This window comes from Spermophilus citellus (assembly GCF_964194105.1).
Source record: "Spermophilus citellus genome assembly, chromosome: 7".
Classification (NCBI taxonomy): domain Eukaryota; kingdom Metazoa; phylum Chordata; class Mammalia; order Rodentia; family Sciuridae; genus Spermophilus; species Spermophilus citellus.
In genome coordinates this window covers 120,448,393-120,470,984 of record NC_138188.1, presented here as the reverse complement: position 1 = coordinate 120,470,984, position 22,592 = coordinate 120,448,393, and the positions used below count along the sequence as shown (strand labels likewise).

General features: G+C 45.0%; 1 long non-coding RNA gene across 1 annotated transcript; it reads left to right on the top strand.

Moving 5' to 3' along the window:
* Nucleotides 1-18: 18 nt before the first annotated feature.
* LOC308653499 lies at nt 19-22,581 on the top strand. Its single transcript, XR_014023057.1, has 3 exons — nt 19-458; nt 21,752-21,841; nt 21,945-22,581. It is a non-coding gene; the product is annotated as an uncharacterized lncRNA (long non-coding RNA).
* The last annotated feature ends 11 nt before the right edge of the window (nt 22,582-22,592 follow it).

The following is a 22,592-nucleotide window of genomic DNA, read 5'->3' as shown; positions in this document are numbered from 1 at the left end:
GCGGGGCTCACGCCGCGCGTTGAGAGCCCTTTGCGGATTGACGCTTTAAGGCGCATCTTTAAGGCGACAGACGTTTCGAGAGGCGTAGACTGGCACGGGCATAACTAAGGAGATGCGAATGAAATTTCACCCCGTCCTTGGCACCCGCTCAAGACCTCCGGAAACGACACTTTAGCGCGACTGTCTCCAAATTAGTGGGTTCCGCGGACACGACGCTCTGGCGGGAAAGCGGCGCGCGGGCCGAGGGCCTGTAAACTTCATTTGTAGTCGTGGGGCATCTCGCCGGCGTTTCTGCGACGACACAGTTCGATTTGCAGCCTACTTATCCCAAAGGACTGGGGTTGGGGAGCGAGGAGTCGATCTTTCAGCAGAAGAGGACACACTGTGGATCGTGTCCTCTGGTCCTTCTTGTTCATAGATCAAACCATTTCCCTTAAGGGCAGAGACATTTGAAGAAGGTGCGTATCTTGGCCTCTTGAAGGTACGTGTAGTATGTGCCTCTTGGAGAGGAGGAGGATCCCCGAATGAGGGGTCCTCCTCATTCCATGTCCATGCAGCCATGGACATCTAATTCCTGAACCCTGATCAGAAGTCTAGTAGCACACGTTTAATGAAAGCTAAACGATTGATAATAATGTCAGCTCCTCCAGGGTTCGTGCACTGTGGGCTCCAGGCAGGTATTTGAGATAAACCACCTTTATCTTTTCCAAATACTGGGTTTGAAAGACCCCAGCCCCATAACCTGAGGCCTTGTTGTGAAAGTAAAAAGTATGCAATAAACAGGCACAAGTATTGGATGAGCTTACCACATAACCGGCTGAGAAAGAGCACTGCACCCATATCTCAGGACATGCTTGAGCAAACAGGAACAGATAAGCAGGAACAGAAAGAATGGAATGTAACCCTGTGGGTTTTGTGGGTTTTCCGAGAACATATAGTGAAAAACAAGTTTACCCTAATGCTGGATTCAAAAGAACCAATGAGATACCTGTTAGTGTGCTAGGCGGGAAACAGCTCCCCTCACCCTATAAAAGAACTGTACCCCAAAGCCCGGTGTGCCAGTACACCAAAGCTTCGGCTGAGGTTTTGCTGTGCACCCGCAGGCGCCTGTGTATTAATAAACTTCTTGCCTTTTGCTTTTGCAGCCAGTGTGAAGTGTAGTTTTCTTTTGGACGGGGGATCTGAGGGTCTTTCATTTGGAGGTCCCACTGAGATACCCCCCCTTCCCCTCCGCCCAGATCCCTGTCTGGAGGAACTCTTGGCATCACTGGGAGGTAAGCTGGCCAGCTTGAGCTATTGTGTATTGTGTCGCATCATGTCTATGTCTGTGGGGTGGTGCAGCGTCTGTACGATTACGCGTGATCGCTCTGTATTCTGAGGCAGCTTGAGAAGGAGTTGACGAACTCGGACTTCTCCCCTGCCACCCTGGGAGACGTCTCAGGGGTCAGAGGGGTCCACTTTTTTGGGACCCCCGGTGTATCCGAAGGATACACTGTTCTTGTGACTGAAGGGGGAGTGCCTACTCCCCTTAAGCCATCAGATACTTTTGCTTTGTGTCAAAAACGCGCAGCGCTCTTTCTGTTCAGTCTTCTTTTTGTGTCTGTCCTCTTGGCTCTTTATTTCCTCCTTCCAACTGAAATTAACATGGGACAATCTATAACAACTCCCTTGAGCCTCACCCTTGACCATTGGCACGATGTCCGAAATCGGGCAAACAACCAATCGGTAGAAATTAAAAAAAAAAAAAAATGGGTGACACTCTGTACCACTGAATGGCCAACATTCGACCTTGGCTGGCCCAAAGAAGGGACTTTTAACCTTGATCTTATTTCGCAGGTGAAATCTCGAGTCTTCACCCAAGGTCCTCGAGGACACCCTGACCAAATACCTTATATTGTCACTTGGGAAGACTTAGCCTTCGACCCACCTCCTTGGGTTGCCCCTTTCTCTCTGCCTAAACTCCCCCCCCCACTCTCTCCCCGAAGCTACACCTTCACCTTCTGCCCCACTCACTCCAATACCCGCTCCCCCTCTCAAGACCTCCAAACTCTACCCTATCCTAAATAAATCTGAGACTTCAGTTTCATTAGGAACAAAACCGAAGAAGGTCCTGCCTCCAGGAGATTCACCCCTAATAGACCTGCTGACTGAAGAACCTCCACCCTATCAGCCCCAGCCTTTGCCAGCCCCTGATCCCATCCAGGAGTCTTCAGAGGAAAAAGAAAAAGATCATGAAGACCCAACTACCAAGGCCCCTTCGGGTCCTTCCCCCATGGTGGGAAGGCTCCGAGGACGCCAGGAACTCCCCACCTTCAGAGATTCCTCTAACATTTTTCCCTTACGGCAAACAGGGGGCCCCCACGGCCAATATCAGTACTGGCCTTTTTCTGCTTCTGATCTTTACAACTGGAAAATTCACAACCCCTCCTTTTCTGATGACCCTGTTGCCCTAACTTCTCTGATTGAATCTATCCTAGTGACCCATCAGCCAACCTGGGATGATTGTCAGCAGCTTTTGCAGATTCTCCTCACTTCCGAGGAGAAACAAAAAGTCCTTTTAGAGGCTCGTAAAAATGTGCCAGTGGATGACGGGCGTCCAACCCAGCTTCCAAATTTGATTAATGAAGCCTTTCCCTTAACCCGACCAGACTGGGATTATGCCACTGATGCAGGTAGGGACCACCTACGTCTCTATCGCCAGTTACTCATAGCGGGTCTCCATGGAGCAGGGCGACGGCCCACCAATTTGGCTCAGGTAAGACAGACTAATCAGGGGACGGAAGAAACCCCGACTGCATTCTTAGAGAGACTAAAAGAAGCCTATAGGAGATACACGCCCTTTGATCCCGATAGTGAGGAACAAAAAGGAAATGTTTCTATGGCTTTCATTTGGCAGTCTGCTCCAGATATTAGAACTAAGTTGCAAAGATTAGATAACCTACAGGATTATACACTAGCAGAATTACTAAAGGAAGCTGAAAAGATTTTTAATAAGAGAGAAACCCCTGAAGAACGAGAAGAGAGATATAGAAAAATGCAGGAAGAGAGAGATCTTAAGCTTAGAGAGGAATTAGATAAGAGGGAAAAAGAAAAAGACCGGAGGCGTAACAGAGAGTTGAGTAAGATCCTGGCCACTGTAGTTCAGACAGGACAACAAAAGGATAGAGCAGGCAAGGAAAGGGAACGAGGCAGACCCTGTGTAGACCGAGATCAATGTGCCTATTGCAAGGAGAAAGGGCATTGGGTCAAAGACTGTCCAAAACGACCCCCAAGAAGAAATGCAAACCAAGCTCCTCAACTACTGGCTTTAGATGAGGACTAGGGAAGTCAGGGCCAGGAGCTCCCCCCTGAGCCCCGGGTAACCTTACAAGTAGGGGGGCAACCTGTGACCTTCCTAGTAGACACTGGAGCCCAACACTCGGTGCTGACCAGATCATCAGGGCCCATGAGCCAAAAGACGACATGGGTCCAAGGAGCAACCGGGAGCAAGCCGTACCGATGGACCACCAAACGAGAAGTACATCTGGCCACAGGTAAAGTCTCTCACTCGTTTTTATACGTACCTGATTGCCCTTATCCACTACTAGGAAGAGACCTATTGACCAAATTAAAAGCCCAAATTTATTTCGAGAATGGGAGTGCCTCTATTACCGGGCCAAATCGGACTCCTTTACATGTGCTAACTATTAAATTAGAAGATGAATACAGACTCTTTGACAAATCTCCTGAGTCCAACATGAAAATGGACTATTGGCTCAAATCCTACCCAGAGGCCTGGGCTGAAACTGGAGGAATGGGAATGGCTAAACAACAACCTCCCATAGTCATCCACCTAAAAACAACGGCTGTTCCAATAAGTATCAAGCAGTATCCGATGTCCAGGGAAGCATACTTAGGCATTAAGCCTCACATCAAGTGCCTGATAGACCAAGGCATTTTGACCCCTTGCCAGTCACCCTGGAATACTCCACTATTACCCGTTAAGAAGCCAGGGACAAATGACTACCGACCTGTTCAGGACCTACGAGAAATTAACAAAAGTGTAGAAGATATTCACCCCACAGTGCCTAACCCTTACAACCTCCTCAGTACACTGCCCCCGACCCATATTTGGTATACTGTTTTGGATTTGAAAGATGCTTTCTTCTGTCTGAGACTAAGTCCCCAGAGCCAGGCTCTATTTGCTTTCGAATGGAGGGACCCAGAAGAAGGGATCTCTGGACAGCTGACTTGGACTCGGTTGCCGCAGGGCTTTAAGAACAGCCCGACGCTCTTCGATGAGGCTCTACATCAGGATCTAGCTGATTTCCAGATAAGACACCCTTCCTTGATTATGCTTCAGTATGTAGATGACCTCCTACTGGCTGCCACTACAAAAGAAGACTGCTACACAGGTACTGGGGCACTATTACAAACTTTGGGACAACTAGGATATAGAGCATCAGCTAAAAAGGCACAAATTTGTCAGACACGGGTCACTTACCTTGGCTATGAACTCCATGATGGGCAAAGATGGCTAACAGCTGCTAGGAAGGAGACAATCTCGAGCATACCAACCCCCCAGAACCCCAAACAACTACGGGAATTTCTGGGTACCGCAGGGTTCTGTAGACTTTGGATCCCAGGATTTGCTGAGATAGCAGCTCCTTTGTACCCACTGACTAAGCAGAATAATCCATTCACCTGGGCTGAAAAGCAACAAAAGGCATTCGACCATATTAAGTTAGCCCTTCTATCTGCTCCTGCCTTGGGCTTACCAGATGTCACTAAGCCTTTTGACTTATTCGTAGATGAGAAGCAAGGCTATGCCAAAGGGGTTTTAACCCAAAAGCTGGGACCCTGGAGACGTCCTATAGCCTACCTATCAAAGAAATTAGACCCTGTGGCATCCGGATGGCCACCATGCCTTCGGATGATAGCAGCAGTGGCCATCCTAATCAAGGACGCCACCAAATTGACTTTGGGACAGCCTCTGACTCTATTAACCCCTCACGCCATTGAGACAACAATTCGCCAGCTGCCTGATCGCTGGATGTCAAACGCCCGGCTTACCCATTACCAGTCTCTACTATTGGATACAGACCGAATCCAGTTTGGCCCCATGGTCACTCTCAACCCTGCCACCCTCCTGCCGCTGCCAGGGGAAACAAATCCCCACAACTGTCAGCAGATCCTTGCAGAAACACACGGAACCCGACCAGACCTTACGGATCAACCACTGAAAGATGCTGATATGGTCTGGTATACGGATGGGAGTAGTTATCTGCTCAACGGAGAACGGCGAGCAGGAGCGGCCATCACCACCGAGACGAAGGTAATATGGACAAGTGCATTACCAGGTGGGACATCAGCTCAGCGGGCAGAACTAATTGCCTTAACACAGGCACTAAAAATGGCGGAAGGAAAGAAACTGAATGTGTACACTGATAGTAGGTATGCATTCGCCACTGCTCACATCCATGGGGAAATATACAGGCGTCGAGGGCTATTAACTTCAGATGGAAAAGAAATTAAAAACAAGACTGAAATACTGGCCCTGCTGAAGGCCCTATTTTTGCCAAAGAAACTAAGCATCATGCATTGTCCTGGCCACCAGAAAGGAAACACTCCAGAAGCAAGAGGGAACAGACTGGCGGACGAATCTGCCAGGAAAGCGGCTTTAGGGCCACAGCTTCTGGTAATGACCTCATCACTTCACCAGGCGGACCCATCACTAGAAAAAGGTGACTGGGTCTATGAGGACAAAGATTTAGACATTATACAACAATTAGACGCCACTTATAACCCTATTGACAACACCTGGGAATACCAGGGAAAGACTATAATGCCCCATAAGAATGCCAAAGAACTGATAAAATCATTACATGGATTGACACATCTCGGGGCCATGAAAATGAAAGAACTCTTAAACCGAGGAGAAGGAACTCTGTATCTCCCGAATAGAGACCGACTCTTACAGCAAGTGGCAGAAAATTGCCAGGCATGCGCCCAAGTAAATGCTGGAAAGATTAAAGTTGGGACAGGAGTCCGAGTTAAAGGGCACAAACCTGGAACTCATTGGGAAATAGATTTTACTGAAATTAAACCTGGTATGTATGGGTACAAATATCTCTTAGTTTTTGTTGATACTTTTTCCGGATGGGTAGAAGCCTTCCCCACCCGGCATGAAACCGCCAAAGTTGTCGCTAAGAAGTTACTAGAAGAAATTTTTCCAAGGTATGGAGTACCCGGAGCAATAGGGTCGGACAATGGGGCTGCCTTCGTCTCCCATAAGTCAGTTGGTGGCCAGATCATTGGGGATCAATTGGAAATTACATTGTGCATATAGACCCCAAAGCTCAGGACAGGTAGAAAGAATGAATAGAACCATCAAGGAGACTTTAACTAAATTAACGCTTGAAACTGGCACTAGAGACTGGGTGCAGCTCCTACCCTTGGCCTTATATAGGGCCCGAAATACCCCAGGCCCCCAAGGACTAACCCCCTTTGAGATCTTATATGGGGCTCCACCACCTGCTGTAAACTTTTATGAAACTGAAATTTCTGCTTTACTTACCCCGTCCGTGCAGGCTCACTTACGCGTACTGCAACTGGTCCAGAACGAGGTCTGGAAGCCTTTGGCAGCAGCATATAAGGAAGAACTCAAAACTCCCTCGTTGCCACATCCCTTAAAAATTGGAGACACTGTCTAGGTACGCAGACACCAGAGCAGAAACCTCGAACCGCGGTGGAAAGGACCTTATACCATCCTGCTGACCACCCCCACTGCAATCAAGGTAGACGGTATTGCTGCCTGGATCCATGCATCTCATGTGAAAAGTGCGCACCCACAAGACCCGACGACCACATCTTAGGATTCAGGATGGAAGCTGCAACGTACTCCGAATCCACTAAAGATAAGACTTACCCGCTGCTAATTTTCCTTGCTCTTTGTTTTGCTTCCCCTGTCTTAGGTAACAACCCCCATGTCCCCATGAAATTGACCTGGCAGGTGTTCTCCCAGACCGGGGAAATAATTTGGTCAGTTACGGCAACTCATACCGCCGGCACTTGGTGGCCCACCCTGACCCCAGATTTCTGCCAACTAGCCGCTGGACTAGATACCTGGGACATTCCTGACAGGTCATATGACCAACTCCAGACCTATATGGCCCCAAGGCCTCAGCAAGGTACCAATCATGGATGCTCCACCCAGGTTGCTAGGTGTCGACTAGCCCAAACAGACTTTTATGTTTGCCCTAAGGATGGTAGAGATAGATCCCAGGCATATAGGTGCGGGGGATATGAGACATACTTCTGTTCCTCCTGGGGCTGCGAAACCACAGGAGATGCATATTGGAACCCCACTTCAAGCTGGGACCTAATACAAGTGGCCAAAAATTTCACTACCCCTGACTCAGACGGCCATACTTGCTATCAGAGGAATTCACAGTTTCAGGCAGGTCAGTCGCTACCCCTAAAGATAAAATTTACAAAGAAGGGTAGGGAAACGATTGATCCTTGGCTTGCCGGGAGGACATGGGGGCTCAGATGGTACTTGCCTGGGAATGACCGGGGTGTGACTTTCAAGATCAGGTTATCCCAGGCTCCGGCCACGATTAGCGCAGTAGGACCCAACTCCATACTCGGAGACCAAAGGGCCCCATCACTGCCCAAACGGCCCAAAGTCCCTATAAAACCTCCCCCCAGCAGGTCACCCATGCCACAAGCAATAACTATGAGCTACCAAACCTCCAGCTATTCCCTTGAGCCCACTCACCCTGGAACTGGAGACCGCCTTCTAAATCTGATTCAAGGAGCATATCATGCCCTTAATGCCACTAACCCTAACCGCACCCAAGAATCTGAACAGACAGAGCAATGGATATAAGATTCTATCCATGATACAGAAAAAGGGGGGAATGAAAGACCCCAGCCCCATAACCTGAGGCCTTGTTGTGAAAGTAAAAAGTATGCAATAAACAGGCATAAGTACCGGATGAGCTTACCACATAACCGGCTGAGAAAGAGCACTGCACCCATATCTCAGGACATGCTTGAGCAAACAGGAACAGATAAGCAGGAACAGAAAGAATGGAATGTAACCCTGTGGGTTTTGTGGGTTTTCCGAGAACATATAGTGAAAAACAAGTTTACCCTAATGCTGGATTCAAAAGAACCAATGAGATACCTGTTAGTGTGCTAGGCGGGAAACAGCTCCCCTCACCCTATAAAAGAACTGTACCCCAAAGCCCGGTGTGCCAGTACACCAAAGCTTCGGCTGAGGTTTTGCTGTGCACCCGCAGGCGCCTGTGTATTAATAAACTTCTTGCCTCTTGCTTTTGCAGCCAGTGTGACGTGTAGTTTTCTTTTGGACGGGGGATCTGAGGGTCTTTCAGGTTTATCCCTGAATTGTACAGTAATCTTATTGAAATCTGATCCTTCTCAATGCTGCTGCCTCCACAGACCTTTACTAATTAAAACTGTAAGGTTTGATTGGCGCGATGGCTTAGGCTTGTAATCCCAGCTGCTCTGGAGGCTGAGTCAGGAGGTTCGAGAGTTCAAAGTCAGCCTCAGCAATCCAGAGGCGTTAAGCAACTCAGCGAAACCCTGTGTCTAAATAAAATACATAATAGGGCTGGGGATGTGGCTCAGTGGTTGAGTGCCCCTGAGTTCAATCCCCAGTGTCAAAAAAAAAAAAGAAACAAAACAAAACAAAAACTAAAAAGTTGACACGGGTTTTCTGTTAGTGGACATGGAAAACCCAAACGCTGTAATAGGTGCTGACAATACAACAGGGAACAAGCTGGAAGATGCCTGCAAGTGGCTTTATGGACTAAAGTATTAGACAATGTGATGTGTTATGCAGAGGACCTAGTGAGGGAGGGTGAAAGGGGGAACATGCAACCCAGGCCCTAATCTAATCAAAGGGTTAACCAGATTTAACTAAGGGTATTTTATGCTACTTTGTATCTTCCACAGGTCCTATTATAATCCCTGGATAGTATAAAGCACACAGGTGCTTTATCTGGTCATTGCTTTACATTATTCTGATTAAACTGTACACTTAATGTTTATAGACATTTTATTGCATGTAAATTAGACCTCAGTAAAGTTGATAAGACAGATCTGTGAAAATAATGTGTGTCCATTCACTACTTGAACAAACACCATGACTGCACAGAGGAGGTATTGTAATCCCATTTTACAGATAAGGAAGCAGTAGTCTTGTCCATTTGAACTGTTATAACAAAATAGACTAGGTGACTTATAAACAATAAAAATCTAATTCTAGAGACTGGGGAGTCCCAAGGTCAAGGCATGGAGATTCAGTGTTGGGTCAAGGCTTGCTTCCTCATAAACAGCCAGTCTTCTCACTTTAACCTCACATGGTGGAATTAACTCCTTCTGGCCTCCTTTAAAGGGCACTACTTCTTGTCAGGCAAGATGGCACACACTTGTAACCCAATTTGTAATTCCAGCAGCCCTAGAGGCTGAGGCAGGAGGATCCCGAGTTGAAAGCCAGCCTGAGCAACTTAGTAAGGCCCTAAGCAACTCAGGAAGACCCTGTCACCAAATAAAATACAAAAAAGGACTGAGGATAAGGCTCAGTGATTAAGTACCTCTGGGTTCACTCCTTGGTATCCCCTTCACACACACACACACACACACACACACACACACACACACACACCAAAAAGATTAAACAATTCATGAGGTCTTCACCCTCATGACCTAATCACCTCCCTAAGCCCCCATGTCTTAAATCATCATCTTTGAAGGTATTATTTCAACATGTAGACTTAGGGGTAATAAACATTCAAATCACATCAAAGGTTAATAGCAAATAGGTGGCAAAGATAGAATCCACATGTAGGACTGCCTGCTTGACTATTATAGAGTTGGGGCTTGTAATCAGTCACTGGGCAGGTCCAGAGTTGGCAGAAGGGTGAATATGTTAAGTAGGAAAAAAAATGCTAAATGATTTCTGTGGGAACGATAGCCAGTGTCTCTTTGCAGGGTTCTTTCTGCCCAGGGGAATCCAAGCCACCCTAAAACTAACAATCTCAGATAATTAATTAGCAACAAAACACAAACACACAGAAATATATTTACTTAATGTAAAGCCCCTGAGAGATCTAGTCCCCATGGGTTCTGGAACAAGACAAAGGGAAAATGGCTCGGGTAGTTTATTTAAGGAGTACATCAAAGACCTGGATAAGGTTTCAAGAGCTGAGTCTTTGTTGGGGATATCTTGCAGTCAGCAGGTGGATTGACATCTTGGCAGGTCACACCCATCTCAGGTGCTGTGTGGGCCACAGCAGAGTGGGATAGAGATTCACATTGTCCCTGGGCAGTTGACCAGAGGAAATGTCCACTGGTTATTCCCAGACACCAGATGTCTCTTTCTACGAGGCTTCCATCTGTGGTGACCCACATGCAACCCATGAATGGCTTGTGACAAAATGATAACCTGTTTCAGCAATTTGTTTAGAAAAAGTGCCACCATCCTCCAGGCACATTCAGCTTTTGATGGGGTGAACTTAGTAAATAAGAGGTTGGGCTAGATTTCAATCTCTACTTGCTTCTTCAGGTGACCATTCTATTCTTGTACACAACTATAGGCAGTATCCTAGACTAGGGAGTTCATAAATTTATGTGCACACCAAGCATTGTCATTAGAACAAGAGTTACCTATATAAATATACATCTTTTGTATTAATACATTCACAGGTGCTTAAAACAGTCCATAGTTTATAATAGCTTTTATTATTTGTTTTTAATAGATATTCATTCAGTTACTGTTATTGCATTACTATTAAGTGGAAATTTGTGAAGTTTTTTAATGTAAAAGAGGGTTTTGAGTATGTTGCCCTTTGGAACAGACAAGACAGAACCATACCTGGATTAAGTTTTATGGGGTCACTAGAAAAGGAAAGCACTAAGGTGGTAAATAGAAAAAAAATGTTTTTTGGGAGTGGGAAGGATTAACAATAGCATTTTAAAACCAGGGAGTACAGATGGAGTGGATGCTCTGGTGTGTCTCCTTTCAGGACTGAGATACTACCTAAGTTGCTGGGAGTATGACAACTGACAGTTCTTAGCTGAATCATTCTCCAGCAACTATCCTCAGCCAAACTAAGCCACTTTATCTGAGTTGCCAATCTTCCCTGGGGGCAACCCACCTCCTAAGACCAGTTAGAGGGGTAGAAGCGCTTAGCTCCTTTTTCTTAAGGCAGCACTCTTTATACAGGTTATTTCAACCCGCATCACCAAACAGTTTCTTCTGCCTACTTCTGCTTCCTTCAGCCCTCTCAGGTTTTGTTTTTGAGAGTACCAGGAAATAAAAAATTATGCATGCAAATATCAATATCTGTTTCCTAAGGAATTTAATCCAGAAGCAGTTCTAGAAAAAGGCTCTGTAGTTGCTTAGCATGTGTAAGGTCCTGAGTTTTATCCACAGTGTGCACACACACCTGCAAACAAATACACAGGGTTTAAACTGGAATTTTGAAGCCAGATTACCTGCCAGCCGCTGGTATGTGAACTCCAGAACCCCATCACTGGTGGTCGAGGAGCACTGACAGCTCCTGGCATGCTGTGGAAATTGTTCAAACTTTCATCAGTGGCAAACTGAATTGTGGTGCTGTGGGAGGGTCTGCAGCAGATGAAGGATCTTAGGGATTTGGGGAAATAGTAATTGTAACAGTTTTGGAATGTGATAGTCATTTGGGAAGGGTGTGATTAATTCATTAAAGATAATGAAAGACTGAGGGTGATTAATTGCCAATATAAGATGAAATATGAAAGCCAGAGGTCCTATTTAGTAGCATATAAAATGATTCACATATCCTGCAGCCAGAGGGTAAAGAAATCTGAGCCAAATTGTGTTTGGAAACACAATTATATGAGTGACAGCGCCCCAGAGAAGGTTAAATTCTCAAACCCAGCAACTCTGGTACACCAAGGTCAAGACCTGATTGAGGAAAAAAAACTAGGATACTGAGACTTGAAAGGAGGCTATTTGGATTGATGGACTTGACAATCTCAAATGTCCAGATTCTCCTGACTTCTGTACACCTATAGAAGCAGCCCATCAACCCTGTTACATACAGGCTGGTGCTCCTCTTTTAGGGATGTGTGTGGACATTTGATGATAAGGAGGCTTTCACCTTGTACAACACACATTTCCCCTCACTTCCCATTGGTTTACCTTCTCCATTCTTCCACCACTGAAGGGGAGGGAATTATCCACAGTGTGGATAGCTGGAGGTAGGGTCATGGGGACAATCTTAGAGTCTAGAGTCAGCCTGCCACAGAATGCATGGAAGATTCTTCATGAGCATCTGACAGAGGAGGAAAATGCTAAATTTGATTCATGGATGATCCAGTTGGTATGTGGGTGCAAGGCAAAAATGGGCAGTTGCTATACTACAGCCTAACTTAGGACTGCACTGAGGGAATATCCTCTTAATGGCAAAGCATCAGGCAGAAGTGATGGCAGATAGAGACTCAAAGGAGGTGGTTGAGTAGCTTGGCCTGTTCATCAGGGATGTGATAGGGAAAGGATGGGAAGAATGGCAATGAAGGTGTTTGGAGAAGAGGTGTGTGGACCAAGGCAGTGAGAATGAGGTCTGAACATCTTTATAACTGCATTAATGCCCAGCAGAGAGCATTCCTGGTGGGGGAGGCACTAATCAGCCAATCAAATAAAATGATTTCTGTTGTTCTCAGCCAGTCAGCCTCTGCCCTCAGCTGTCCTCATGTTGGCACAATAAACTTCTGAACAGAGTAGCCATGGTGGCAGAGACAGAGGCTATACATGAGTCTAAAAGCATGGGTGTTCTAGTTACTGCAGTGTACAACCTGCTCTGTACAGAAACCAAAGGTCAGCACTCCTCTGGCCCCATGCCTATTCCTCAAGGATATCGATCAACCTTTCCCCACAAATAAAGAAAGTATCACTTGTTTATCCCAGGAATAAAATTCTGCTCTCTAGATTATTCTAAAAATCCTTACTCCCTAAAGTAATGTTTCTTAAAGGATGGTTTAGGGCTATTGCATCAGGACTACTTGAGAGGTTTGTCCAGTCCTCGTCTGGACCTGCAGAATCAAAATCTCTTTAAGTTTTCTGTTTGGGAATATGTATTTGTGGAACATGGAGGTTTTTGGTTAGTAGCTGCTATGGTTTAAATGTTTTTGTTCCCTCCAACACTCATGTTGGAAACTATTACCAGTGTAATCAGTCCCAAATATAGAAATTTAATCCCTAGTAATCCCAGGATTAATGCTGCAGTGAAAAAGGCTTCTGGGAGTGGTTTATGCTCTCTTGTGTGCTTGCCCTACCACCTTCCACCATGTGATAACTCAGCAAGAAGATCCTCCCCAGAGGCTGGCACCTCAATCTTGGACTTTCTTTCAGAAACGTGAGCTAAAATACCTAGTCTTGTTATTTTGTTATTGCAGCAGCACAAAACAGAATAAGGAAATGACCTTTTACTACACTACTCAATATTCTAAACTTCTCCTAGAAACTAATTCAGTTGTGATGAGATGAGGAGTGAAAATATATATTAGGAGCATCAAAATTGAAGTCACTTTGCCATATCAGTAGGACAGATCCACTATTCAGTTTCCAATATCAAATCACATTTACACGGTCTCAAACAAACCTGGCAGTATACTGTAGGTGACAGAATGAAAAGCATATGGTTTAGATAAGAAGGAGAAATGCCCACATAATAAAACATTGGAACTGAAAAGCCCCACAGGTGTCCCAGTCCCTTTCTTTCACAGCAAACTGAGGATCAATTTCACACAACTTGTCTGCTGCTGAGCCAGATCTCCTGAGCCTGGAGCACCAGACAGGGTCTAATGAAATGTCACCATGAGTAACGTCATAAGGTCTCTAAGAACTTGAAGAGGGCCCATAGTGGACTGTGTGAGTGAGTGGGAGGCAGGTCCTTGAGGACCTGTGAGGAGATGAGACTCTCAGGGGCAGGATAGAGACTCATGGGCACCAGGGGCAGTGCAGAAGGGTGGTACCCAAGTTCCAAGTTCAGGAATGTCAAGAACATCAGCACCTTGTATATGTCCAGCACTTCACAAAGCTCTGACATATAAATATTATCACACTACAGCACTTTTCATCCTTTGGGATTCTTAGGCATAAGGTACCGGGGGGACACGACTGAGAAGGACACTGAGAGCCAGTGAAGGATTGGAGACAGCCCAGCAGAAGGGCATCATGTCCAGAGGGTGTTATGGAGTGAGCTAGGGTTGGGGCAGGGAAGAGGAGAGTTGTAACCAGTACATGAGGCCCTGTAGCTAGAGAGGCAGAGGAGGGAGGCAGGCCCTGTGGTTTGGGACATCTTCATATGTGGCATGACCACTTGTGATAGAGGGGTAGGGGACTGTGGGGAAAGCCCACAGGGGCAGGCAGCACTCAGTTGGGTTACAGAACAAGGCCCCAGTCCTGGCAGAAATCAAGGCCACAGTTCAGTTCTAGCAACTGGGCAACATTCTTTGGTCACATGCCCAGGTGCCCCAGGGTCCTTCAAAGACCATGGAGCTGCCTCTAAGCAAGCATATGCAGTGGTGATTTGAGTCCTGGCTTGAGAGATTCATCAATAGAGTGGGGGAAAAAATCAAGAGAGGGAGGTAGGCCTCAATATCAGACTGAGAACTTTGCTTTTTATATTGTAGGCAACAGGGAGCCACTATAAGGTATGTTCACAGGGAGTGTCATTCTTATAGCTAGGATGACACCATGTCTGAGGTTTCCCCCACAAACCTTATTGTTGACTTATCACTCTTCTATTGGTAGAAAAATGGGCAATTTGTTGGGCACACTGATATTGCTGGACTCAGAAATAGTGCAGCTAGCTATTGAGACATGGAGGGACCCAGAATCAAGGTGTGCAGGGAGCCCAGCAGGATAGGTGGGAGAAGCAGGGGAAGAAGCCAGGACCATGCAAATTGGACTGCAGAAACATTTTCTAAATGTTGGGGGTAGAAGTGGAGAGAAGGGGATGAGAAATCTCAAATCTCAAATGTACATTTAAATACATAGTTGTAGTATTTTTATGTGTGTCGCTTTCCTTGACTAAACACTCAGGATCACTGCAGGTGAACTGGGCTGCACGAAATAATCACACAAGAGATAGAGATACATTTTTCTTTGGGGTCCTGTGTCGGCTCCTCTGACTTAAGGGTCCACAGAAAGAGAAAGTGAGCACATGCTGAACCCTTTTATTGAGGAGAAGCCATTCAAATGAGGCAAGATATCAGGTTTCAGGGGGTTGAGTCTAGCTTCATGATTTTTGCTGTCAGCAGGTTGACTGACATCTAGGAAGGCCACGCCCAAAGCAAGGGCAAGACAAGGGGACACAAAAAGGGCATTTCCATGGAACATTCTATCCCAAACAGGGCAATGGGTAGTATTACAAAGGAATAGGTGAGTTTAGCTCTATCCATGGGGTAACACACCTACATGTGAAGACACGCCCTCAAACTTCTTAGACTGGGGCAATGTCCAGGTTACGAGATGTAGTGACCAATCAAAGCCTCTCCGCTCCAGGATGAAAGTCATGAATCATTCAGAGCGGCTCCCCACATATGTGTGTGGTGGACTTATTCCTTTAATACTTGCTGACTAGATTGTGTGTATATGTAAAATAAACTAAAATTGGCTTCAATATGATTAATGATTTTTCTTTCCACTCGAAATAAGCTTCTGTATGAAACATGCAAATTTTTTTCTTTAGAAGAGATACAAAAAAGAAATATCAAATGTTTTGAGAGTTCATGTTGATAATTGATTTTCTTAGCTTACTTTCAAGGTGCTTTTTAAAAAATTTTTATGAGAAAGTTTCCAAGTCCCTCTTGGTGATTATTATTAACTCTGATTCTTCTTGGTCCTAGACTGGTTTAAAAAGGAAATACATACTTCAGAGATACAGGAATCTAAATGTACAAGTTTTAACTCTGGCTCACAGACAAAAATTTTCAAAAGGTCTGGATCCAGTTTAGTAATCTGTATCATTTCAGAGAGATATAGGTGCTAAAGGGGCAGATTACGTAGCAATTAGCCCTTAACACCCACAAAGTGGCTACCGCAGAAGCAGCAGCACAACTGTTAGGAGGTCCTGTACCTCAAAGCTCAAATCTAATTCTGTCTCTTGGGATAAGTTATCTTAACTCAATGTGTCTTGAATTATTATTATTATTATTATTATTATTATTATTATTATTATTATTTTGCAATGCTGGGGATTGAACCCAGGGCCTCATGCATGTTAGGAAAGTACTCTACCACTGAGCTATATCCCCAGCTCCAAATTCTTGCTTTGTATTTTCTTTTTTTTTCTTTTTTTCTTTTTTTTAAAGAGAGAGTGAAAGAGGAGAGAGAGAGAGAGAGAGAGAGAGAGAGAGAGAGAGAGAGAGAGAGAGAATTTTTAAAATATTTATTATTTTTTAGTTCTCGGCGGACACAACATCTTTGTTGGTATGTGGTGCTGAGGATCGAACCCGGGCCGCACGCATGCCAGGCGAGCGCGCTACCGCTTGAGCCACATCCCCAGCCCGATTTGTATTTTCTTTACAAAGTGAAGGTGGCGCTTTATAGTCTCTCTGTGAGGATTAAATGAAATGCAGTTGTAAGCACAGCTCAGAGTGAACTTTCACTCATGTTAGCACAATGGTACCATCCAAATCCCTCCAAAGGGTGTGATTACTACTCAGGCCTGAAGACAGGGAATCAGAAATTAAGAAAACTTCAGCTCTCTCAGTCAAAATGAGCCTGTTGTGCTAGAAGTGGCCATTTTAAATCTTTTTTACCCCCCATGTCTTATACATGTACTTAGGGTAATGATGTCTAACTCATTCCACCATCATTCCTCCCTTTTGCCTCCTCCTTTCCCCTCCCTCCCCTTTGCCCTAAAGATCTTTCATTCCTCCCATGACCCCCCCAGCCCCCCAGTCGCCATTATGTGTCAGCATCCTCATGTCAAAGAAAACATTCAGCCTTTGGTTTTGGGGGATTGGCTTGCTTCACTTAGCATTACATTCTCCAGCTTCATCCATTTACCTGCAATGCCATGATTTTATTCTCTTTTAATGCTGAATAATGTTCCATTGTGTATGTATACCAAAGTTTCCCTATTCATTCATCTATTGAAGGGCATCTAGGTTGGTTCCATAATTTAGTTATTGTGAATTGTGCTGCTATAAACATTGATGCCATTTAAAACTTTTTGGGAGAACTGGGGCCTCACCAACAACTTCCAGAGTAGTTTCATTCTGCCATCTAGTGGACACAAAGGGCAAAGTCAGATTTGGAGCAAAATTGTTTTTGTCGTGATCTTGTACATCTGTAATTTACCAAAAAAGTATTTCCTGATTAGTACATGTTGAACTTTCTACCAAGTCCACTTATTAATAGACTCCACTTTTTAAGGAAAGCAACCATCCATTATCTTAAACACTAAGCGCAAAACTAATTTTTCTAAGACATTTGTATTTACAAACTATGAATTTCAAAGATTGTCTGAGGAGGGAGGAGAGAATGCTCTGGAGTAGTCATCATCACAAACCTTCCCACTGCCATTATCCATCTATACAGAGCACTCTTCACATTTATTGGACACATAGATCAGAGTAGCCAGAGTCTCTGAGGGCGATGTCTTCCTGAAAACACTGGGTGAAATCATTGAGAGAATAAAAGCAATCCATTAAAATTAAAAATGTTAGCATGACCAAGATGAATATTTGTTAAGGCCTATTGCTTGAATTAGTTGTTTTGCTGGTGTATTTCCTTTGTTTTTATTTCTAAGAGCACCCCTGGGTGTCCATTAGGATTTCCATTTTGTGTAGGATGAAGACATTCACAGCTAAATCCCCCTGGAAAGGTAATAATCGCAGCATGCTCAAAGTGGCTAGTGATCTCCTGAGGCTATTTGTTACTCTTTTACCATTAACAATAATACTAGCAGATGATATTTACTGAGCTTCTATGATGTGGCAAACACTTGCTCTTGAACATTTTATTAATCTTTCCATTAGTTCTCCAAAATAGACATAGTTGCTTTTGCTTTAGAAATAAAAATGGATGCCTGTGACTCTCCTTGAGCAAATCTCAACTGTGCCCAGTGCCTGGTGATGAATAATCATTGTCTGGTCAGCTAACTCTTGGGAGTCAGTTTTCTTTCTTGAAAAATGAGAATATTTTAAACTGGAGGATATTCCCTAAGGCTCTATTGATTTTAAGAATTCCTCTGCTAGATGAGAGGATATTGTCCTTTTGTTCAAGTAGCCCAGGATACAATGGAAGTGACAGAGCTAAGTGCACACAGAGTGGGGTGAAGTTTCTGTGAAGGGACAACATGGCAGGCATCTGTGGGACTTTCTGCCACCTCCCAATGAACACTTTCTCCACTCTGTCCTGTCCTGTCTCTGTTCTTCCTTTCCTTTGCCCTTGCCACTCCCCTCTTGCTTTTCTTTCTTTCTTTCTTTCTTTCTTTCTTTCTTTCTTTCTTTCTTTCTTTCTTTCTCTCTCTCTCTCTCTCTCTCTCTCTCTCTCTCTCTCTCTCTCTCTTTCTTTCTTTCTTTCTTTCTTTTCTTTCTCCTTCTGTCTGATCCTAAAATGGTGCTTTGCTAACCATGGATTATATAACATGTTAGCAGGTCATACAATTGACTCAGGGATCTGGAACATAATTTAAAAAATGAAATAGCAGAATGCAAACCATTAAAAGGCATCACTCATGCTGAAGACAATACTGTGTAAGACTTGTTTTAATACAGGCATAACTTATTTCAGAATTGTGTGTGTTCATGCTGGGGACCGAATCCAGGTCCTCCAGCATGCTAAGCACATGCTCTACCACTGAGCTACACCCCAACCCCATTTTATTGTGCTTTGACTTACTGTACTTTGTAGGTAACTGCATTTTTAAAACAAATTTAAGGTCTGTGGCACAGGGCATCTAGCAAGTCTGTTGGAACCAGTTTTCCAACAGCATGTGCTCACTTCATGTCTCTGTGTCAGATTTTGGCAACTTTTGCATTATTTCAAGTTTTAAAATTTTTATTGTAGTTGTTATGGTGATCTGTGATTGTTGATCTTTGAGGTTATTACTCTGTTTTTGGCACCAAGAACTGTGCCTATGCATGATAAACCTTGTGAGTGTTGTGATTGCTCTACCAACCAGTCGTTTCCCTGGCTCTCTCCCTCTCCTTGGGACTCTCCGTTCCCTGAGACAGTAATATTGAAATTAGGCCAACCAACCCAGCAATGTGCCTCTAAGTGTTCAACTGAATGAAAGAGAGCACATCTCTCACCTCAAATCAAAATCCAAAAATGATTAGGCCTAGTGAGGAAGGCATGTAGACCAAAGAGAAGAGTGGATCCAAACTAGGCCTCTTGCACTAAAGCCAAATTATAAATGTAACAAAAAATTCTTGAAGGAAGTCAAAGTGCTCCTCCAGTGAACACATGAAGGATATACAGTGAAACCATTTTATTGCTGATTTGGAGAAACCTGGAGCATTTGGATAGATGATCAAATCAGCCACAATGTTCCAAAACCTAATTAGCTAAATTAGCCAAAGCCTAATCCAGAGCAAGATCCTCCCTAATCCCCCTTCAAATGAATGAAAGTTGAGAGAAGTGAGAAGCTGCAGAAGAAAAATTTGAAGTTTAGAGTTTGGCTTATGAAGTTTAAGGAAAGAAGCCATCTACATGACGTGACGTGACATGACAGCAGTGTAAGATGAAGCAGCAGGAACAGATGGAGGAACAGCAAGTCACCCAGAAGTTGAGCCAAGAGCATTGGCAAAGGTGGCTCTGGTAAGCAACACATTTTCAGTGTAGATGAAGCAGTCTTATGCTGGAAAAAGAGGCCATCTAGGAAATTCATAGCTACAGAGTAGAAGTCAATGCCTGGCTTCAAAGCTTCAAAGGACAGACTGACTCTAGTTAGGTGCTCTAGTGTAGATGGTGACTTGAAGCTGAAGCCAATGCTCATTCACCATTCTGAAATCCCAGAGACCTTAAGAATTAGTTCAGTGGCACATATATGTAATCCCAGTGACTCAGGAAGCTGAAGCAGGAGGATTTCAAGTTCAAGGCCAGCCTCAGCAACTGAGACCCTAGCAATTTAGTGAGATCCTGTCTCAAAATTAAAAATAAAAAGGGCTGGGAATTTGGATCAGTGATTGAGCACCCCTGGGTTCAAACCCCAGTACAAAAAAAAATTACACTAAACCTATTCAGCCTGTGCTCTAGAAATGGAATAATAAAGGTTGATGGCACATGTCTTTACAAGATGGTTTACTTAGTATTTTAAACCAATTGTTGAGATCTGTATGTAGCTCAGAAATAAAGATTCATTTCAAAATATTACTGCTCTCTGACTGTTGTGGCATGTTCAAAGCCAGCCTCAGTAACTTCCCAAAGCCCTAAGTAACTGAAGAGACCCTGTTTCTAAATAAAATATAGGAGATGTGGCTCAGTGGTTAAGCAATCCCTGGTACCCCCCCCCAAAAAAAAATTACTGTTCATTGACAATGTACCCGTGCATCTCAAAGCTCTGGAGATTAATGTTTTCATGCCTGCTAATTCAACATCAATTCTGCAGCTTCAATTGCTGATTCAATCTGAGAGAAGTAAGTCAAGCTGCTTTTGGAGTATTAGGTGGAATTTCTAGAGGGTTTCTAGGAGGCACTGCCTGGCTGTGTTCCATGTTCCTCATACGGTTCTTCTGACCTTCTCTGGGGAGGGTCTGGCCCCAGATGTAGCTTGGGGTGGGGTTTCCTCTGAGCAAAAGGAAGGAAGCCTCCACTGCCTCACTGCCTGCTCAGGTAACTGTTCCCCCACCACCAGTTGCAGGATCCTTCTGCTCTGTTCCTGTTTGCCCAGAATGTCTCCCTCTGCAGTCTTGCTCACCTTTCATGGCCTGCTCAAAGCCCTTCCCTTGATTCTCATCTGAATAGAAAGTGTCTTGCACTTTCACTCCTAGAGATGTTACTTTGCTGACCCTAAGCCTGAGGCTGCCCTTTATGCAGATGCTCAGATCCCTGACCTGACATCTGAGCAGTATGGGGACAGAGACCACTTATATTTAGAGTGGAGATAGAGAGCAGGAATGTAGAATCCAGCTGCAGAACTTGGCCAAGTGACTATACTATCTTATCTGTTTCCCCATCCATAATTGGGGTTAAGACCCCTATCAGGTTGTTGTGAGGATTAAATTTTGAGAAACACCTAACATCCACCAGGCACAGTATTTGGTATTTGGTAGTGGATGCTGTTCCCCACAGTGTCTAACAGGCCCAGGATATTAACAGGTGTGCATAGATGCCAGAGATTATCTAATCAAGTCATGTAGACAGAGGCAGGATGCACCTGTGTGTTCCTCTGATTTTCTCTCATATTTTCTATACCAGGGATGGGATGAAGTGGTGTTCTACCACTGAACAACATCCCCAAGTCTTTAATTTTTTTATTTTTTTAAATTTTGAGACAGGGTCTCACTAAGTTGCTGAGACTGACCTTGAATTGTTGTGATACTCCTGTCTCAACCTCCAGAGCACACTGGGATTACAGATGTGTGCTACTGTGTCCAGTCAGAAATGAACATTAATTAGACACAAGAAAAGGAAGCAAAGAAAGAGGGATGGTAAGAAAGTTGTCAAATAAAAAAAAAATGGTGGTTTCCTTGGAGGAACAGGGAGGTAGGACTATGAACACCATGTGGGCATTTTTTCTCAGTTACAGCATTTCAGAACTACAAAAGCAACCTGGAGACCACAGAGGGACCACCCCCATCCCACCACCCATCCCTGCCCTACCAAAGCCCAGGTGAGCAGTATGGGACCTTGGGGAGAAGGTGCCTGAGATTTGGACAAGAAGTGTAAGCCAATCTGTTGCCAGGGCTTCTCTGACTTTCTTCTTGGCATTTCAGGGTACCGAGCAGCACCCAGGGGCGCGCTGGGGTGTCCCCTGGCCTGCCGGTTCCTGCGGGGGAGACGACGGGTGTCCAGGCGCAGGCAGTGCAGGCGGTCGCAGCAAGCCCGAGACCCTCCTCCACGGAGAACTGACCCTCGTCGCAGGCTTCTTTCGCTCCGTGGCCGCCAGTGCAGTCTGCATCCCGGGGAGGGGCTGATGTGATGGGGACGAACGCAGCGCGCTCCTTCAGCAGAAAGCAGCCAGCGGGCCTCGGCGCCTCGGGTCTGCAGCCCCTGGAGGGGAGCCCAAAGCTGAGCGCCCCGGGGGTCCCAGCTCAGGGGCCCGAGAACCTAGGGACAGCTGCACGCGCCTACACCGGCGCGCGGGTTCCTGGGGTTCCGCCGAGTCCAGCAGGTGCCAGAGCCTGCGCGGGGCTGCTGTCACTCGCCAGTGGGCGATACCTGTTTTATGCGGCACTTAGTGCCCAGATGGCTTAGTTTCAGAGATAATGACTCCAGGTTAACCGCTGAGAGACTTAGATTTGTTGGTTTAAATATTGGCTTTAGAGCTTCGTGTATTTGCTTTTAATTTTATTTTCATTTAAGTGTAGCTCTTTTGTTTTCCAGTAACTTAATTTTATAGTCCTCAGTTACTTTTTTTTTTT